Consider the following 6,000-nt stretch of genomic DNA (forward strand, 5'->3'; position numbering starts at 1 on the left):
TCCCACCTCTTCCTCTGCTGCCCAAAGTTCTATTGAAAAACCAGAGCAGACAGACCAAAGATGATTCTCATTGCTCCGGACTGGCCAAGGCAACACTGGTACCCACTCCTGAGGAGCCTGACACATTTGCCACCATGGACCCTGCCTCTAATGCCTCTTCTTCTGACTCAGCACAGCTTCAAAACTCTTCACAGCCAGCTAAAAACACTCAATCTAGCCGCATGGAAGATTCCTTAGCATCACAACAGGCCCTACTCTCCAAGGAGGTGCAGGATGTCATTTTGGAGGCCAGAAGGCCATCAACTAGAAAAGCTTACTCTGCAAAATGGAAACGTTTTTGTGTCTGGAATGAGAAAAAGGGCCAGGATCCTGGAAAACTGAATTTACCTCAAATACTACAATATTTGGCTGAACTGCTAAGCAGTGGACTTTCCTTCTCCTCCATCAAAATCCATGCCTCAGCCATTTCTGCAGAATACAACACTGATCCACCTTTATTCTCTCACCCTCTCATAAGACAGTTCCTCAGAGGGGCTAAGAATTTAAGACCCCCAAGGAAACAACCAATACCTGCTTGGGATCTTAATTTCATTCTGGAAAAATTGACCTTGCCTCCCTTTGAGCCAGCAGCCTCATCAGATTTGCAATATTTGTCCTGGAAAACAGCTTTCCTTCTGGCTATCACCTCAGCTCGTAGAGTTTCAGGACTGCAGGCTCTCATGGCTGTCCAGCCTTGTATCATCTTCCATCAGGACAGAGTTTCCTTACGAACCAACCTGTCCTTTATGCCTAAAGTGGTATCCAGGGTAGCTTTAAATCAGGCCATACATTTACCTACTTTTTATCCTAATCCTCAAAACAAAGGGGAGAGATTACTACATTCCTTGGACATCCACAGACAACTGCGTTATTCTTTGGACAGAACAAAGCCTTTCAGAAAATCAGAACAGCTCTTTGTGGCCTGTGCGGTAGGAGCTCAAGGAAAGCCAATTTCCAAACAGACAATCTCAAAATGGATAGCCCACTGCATACGCTTTTGCTATTCCTTTCATGGCAAAACTGTACCTACAGGCATTAGAACTCATTCCACCAGGGCCACAGCCACCTCTGCAGCTTTCCTCAGAGGAGTTCCTACCAAGGATATTTTGGAAGCAGCCACTTGGAGTTCTGTGCATACCTTCTCCAAGCACTACAACCTACCATTATACTCCAAATCTAGAGCAGGCTTTGCCACTGCAGTCTTGCAGGGCATTTTGGCTCCTCCTAGTTCCACCTAGTGCCTACCACCCATTTCTTAGCTTTGGGATTCTACCCATCTGTTATGACTGCAGCTGTATGCACGATGAACATAGTACAGTTTTGTACCTACCATAAATGTAGATGTTCAAGTGCTAATACAGCTGCAGTCCAGGTTTCCCTCCCTCCTTCCCCTCTTGGGACAGGCCTATAGGCCAACACATCCTCATACAACCTGATTGGGCTATTCATTTATGTTGTATTTGCTTGCAATTACTGTATTTTGATTATATTACACTGCATTATTACACAAATGTATGTATTGCCTTCCTTCTGGGGGCACCTGACATCTGGGGCAAGAAAAACTGAAGAAAATGGCGTCGGCTGGTTCCTTTATACCCCTGTCGCACTGACGTCAGGGAAGAAGCGACGACAACCAATGCCGGACCTAGACTTTGGAATTCGGCCGACCGAGGGACCCGCCTGACGGCAGCAGAACCCATCTGTTATGACTGCAGCTGTATTAGCACTCGAACATCTACATTTATGGTAGGTACAAAACTGTACTTTCTACATTTTGAGTTTGATGTAAAAAAAAAAAAAAAAAAGTAAGTTTTGCAAGTGTCTTAGCAGTGTGTTTGGGACTACTGAATGAGTACTTTGAGAATGAGTATTTTTTTCTGACGAAAAACAACACTATACCTCTATTTATTAAAAAAAAATGTTACATATGAAATTGGAATTAAAATATGTTTGAGAAGACAAATGCTTTCTTGATTTTAAACATGGAGTAAATACTTGACAGTCTTTTGGGCAAGTTAGCTGAGGTCCTTTTGACTTGGGAAGTTTTAATGTATGGTGGTGTAACTACTCTGCATGAGTCTAAATTGATGACTCTTGTTAAAGGAATTAATAGAGAACCCAATGGTACAACAGATAATGCTCATTTCTAAACAGGTGGTGTGTCCAGCATCTATAAATGTCTGGTAGACTTATTCAGGAGTAACAAAACATGACTCTCCATGCCCTCAGTACCTTCTTGAATGCAAGTATCCTATTCATTCAGTACTTTCAAGCAAACCTATGGGTCTTCGGAGCTGTTCATCTGATCATATCCAGCAACATCAGCACTCCAACCTCTAGCCCTTTCAACTTTAGCATTCACATAATGCACCATTCCCCTAAGCTAACCTCAGGTTTCATTCTCCGTTTTCATGAACAGATGCAGATCTTGGCAGCTAAGTGCTTCACCTTACTTATTTTTAGTCCTTTAGGGATACATTAAGTAATAGTTGTTATAGTTCTTTAGTTTTCTCTTTTTTAAACACCTTTATTGAATTATCACTTGTGACATTGGCAAACTTAACATGTATATAAAAATAATCAAACTATAGTAACAAGTTCACATTCACAAGCATTATACATCAAATTATATTGTTATATATCCTATAATCTAGGAAACATTACTTAAATTATTAAATTTTTGCCTTCTCTTAAACCTCATTCCTCTTCCAAAACATTTTCTGTATGTATTGTTCCCACAATTTCCATGTTTTCTTTGTAAATTATTCCTACCCTTTTCTAGAGATCCTACCTCCTATCTGTTACAATATTCACTTCTTCAGGTATACTTTGCTTAGATTTTGATTTCCATTTTGTAAAAATTGATTTTTTGGTGGACACCAGAATTCACTTAACAAGGCTTTATTATGTCTAGGCAATGCAAATCCTGTATCCCAGTTCAAAAATAATTTCCTTAGTTGCACTTATTTGCTGACCCAGTATTCCTGACAGAGTATTCTGTAGGGAAATCATTACACTCCCAAAACATATATTCCCAGTTTTTATCCATCACCCCCCCAACATTTGCCATCTACCTGAGAAAAACTTATTTGGCGTCTGCATGGGATATAAAAGTATATATGCAAACATTTCCAGGCAAAAATCCTAACTCTTCCAGACCTTGCATATTTAGGAGCCATGCGTATGTCCTTCCATTGTTTCTTTGTGAGTGGCATATCTAATCTCTATTCCCAATCCTTTCTGACCTCTTCTGATTGATTCCTATAGTTATAGTTGCAGTATTTTATATTTTTATGCCCTACTAGTTATCCCTTTAACAGCAGTTTCTGTTATAGTTCAGTTAAAAACTCCCTTTCACTTTCTGTATTCTGATATCACTCCCTGATAGGGAAGACGGTCACTAGCCTGCAATCCATATGTCATCTTGATGCCGTCCCATTTTATTTCCTTTCTTTCTCTAATTGTTCATTCTCAATACATTGGTTCCTTTGCTAAATTCCAGACCCTCTTGTCTATTCTCTATACCTGCAATTGCAGTCATCCCTGTCAGCAGAATCTTCTTACTTTTCTCTCCATTTAAACTTTCTCATGATAATTAGCCCTTGGGGTGACCTTTTCTTAGCATATCTCTAAGTACTTGTTGCGAGACCCTTATGTCAGGGTGTTTGCCACCAGTACTCTTACAGTTCAGTAATATTAAAATTAGGTACAGATAGGCATTTTTCCTGTTATATCCCTCTTTGTTTCTATTAGTTTGTAGTAGATATCTTTGTATTTAGAAATTAGACAAACTTATAATGCATTGTTAACAAGAGATTTAGATACTTAATATCATGCTGTAAATGTCTGAGTTTTAATATTTCTGTATGTGACTGTACCTCTTATAATTGTCATGGCGAACTTGACTTTTAGAGGACAAGAATAAACAGCCCATCTTAAAATTTTTATCAGCAGAAGATCCCACCACAGGATTTACAGAGATCGGTTTGTGGTCTTTCTTGGGGCAGCCTGTATAATGGTGGACTGTGAAGTTTGTAAAACTTTTGTACCTAGAGCTCTCTGCAGTCAAAGGATTATCTAATTTTGAAAGGGTTGCTCCCACGGAATCCAGAAACTTCAAAAGCTAAAAACACTGAAAACCACAGAAGGTCTTGAGAGTATAATCCAAAGTAAAGATCAGCAGATCCATTGTTCCCACTTTCGGCTCTGAAACAGTTGAGACTGGAAGACACCTTGGCAAGGACATCATCAGATGCTCCTCCATTAGATCCGACCCCCTTGAATCCATTTTGTTTGGAGACAATTCTTTTGTTAGACTCTTCCAGGAAAGAGGCTGTCCAGTAGAAGCTGGATCAGTGCCCCTTCTATACATTAATCTGCACTTTCAGCATATTTCTTTAGGTTTTACATCAATACCTCAGAAGCTAATTTGGACCATTTGCTGCAGAAGTTCCTGAAGATACAAATGGAATTGAGGGTCATTCCAACACCTCCTTCCCTGAAGACTGTCTAATCTGTCCATTTTACCCAGATCTCTGCACCTTCTCTGGTCTGCTTTTTCATTCCAGCACCTTTGGATATATTCTTTTTCCTGGGGCTGTTGTTCTTCCATCGGACTTCTCAGTTAGCTTCAACTTTGACACAAGTAAACAACTGGAAACTGCAATTTCTACTACATAGGTTCATAGGTAATTACTAGACTAGCTGCCTTTGCAGGCCATTTTAAGCCTAGCCGATATCCATTTTTGTTTAAAAAAAATCCCATTTGGTTATAGACTGGCCTTACCCATTCCATGCTCAATAATTGTTACCCCAATGAGAATGACTGGAATCATACCATAGATAATTTGAGGGGACCCATGCTTGAGATAAAGCATTTAGGAGCTACACCTGTCCATTAGTAGTATGGGGGCATTTCTGGGAAGTGTTCTGTTTGAAGCAAACCAGAAATGGCCAGCATACAAAAAGCAGTGCAACATTCTTCTTCTGTGGCTTCTGTTGCTTCTAATAACTGTTGTTTCTAGATGTACTGAATTTATGTAAATTCAGAATAGTTTAGAAATGATCAAGGAATATCAGTTTAGGCATTTCCGCCTTCACTGATGAAGCAATTGCCAATCACAAGAATAAGCTAATTCTGAAAGGTCTACTTTCTATGATATTCTTAGAGTCACTGACCAGGGTTCAATCTCCCAAGCATGACAAAAAAGTGCACAGGAAAAGGCAGTCATATCCTTCTGGGTCGTAAAGCTCAGTAAACGTGCAATTTATTCCATTTGCAATGGAATAAACTGCATATTTACTGAGCTTTACATGTTTCTGAATGTTTTTTGTTGTTTCCTTATTGATTTACTTGATACCACTGGATTCATTTTTATTTTGACTGTTTTTGCTGTTTTACTTGTGATCCTTCTGGGTCTTCTACTCAATCCTCGGATCCAATAATGGAGCCTGCTTGAAAATTATCAAAAAAAGTCTGATCCTTTGTCTAAATCTTTGGATCAGTCAGTGTTGGATGTTCAATTTGGCTTCTTTGGATCCAGTAGCATTGGATCTGAAACACTTACCCCGAAAAAAGTATGCGTCATCATTGGATCCTGTACCTTTCAGAGTGCCATCCCCTTTTTTGGAGAGACATGGATATTCCAGGTCCCCATCAGTAGCCTCATACTGTTCTTCCAGGAGCCTGACAGAAGCTGACATGGATAGCATGATGAGGAAGTTTTTCTCAGCACAGATTCAGATGGGAGATCTTCTGGCTCCTACCCCTCAGAGAGAGGAGGCCTTTGAGTCTTACACTGCCCATTTCAGCTCCTTCTCTGATCCAACCCATGGTTGCAGAGTCCTTGGATCCAAGTCTTACAGGACCATCTGTGATAGATTATGGTATCTTCAGTTCCGATACTTTCTTTGCACCAGCTCTGAGTGTATCTGAGCTAGATAAATCTCTGAGCTAAAGCG

Source organism: Protopterus annectens, chromosome 9.part0, assembly GCF_019279795.1.
Source record: "Protopterus annectens isolate FY-2018-M chromosome 9.part0, PAN1.0, whole genome shotgun sequence".
Taxonomy (NCBI): Eukaryota; Metazoa; Chordata; order Ceratodontiformes; family Protopteridae; genus Protopterus; species Protopterus annectens.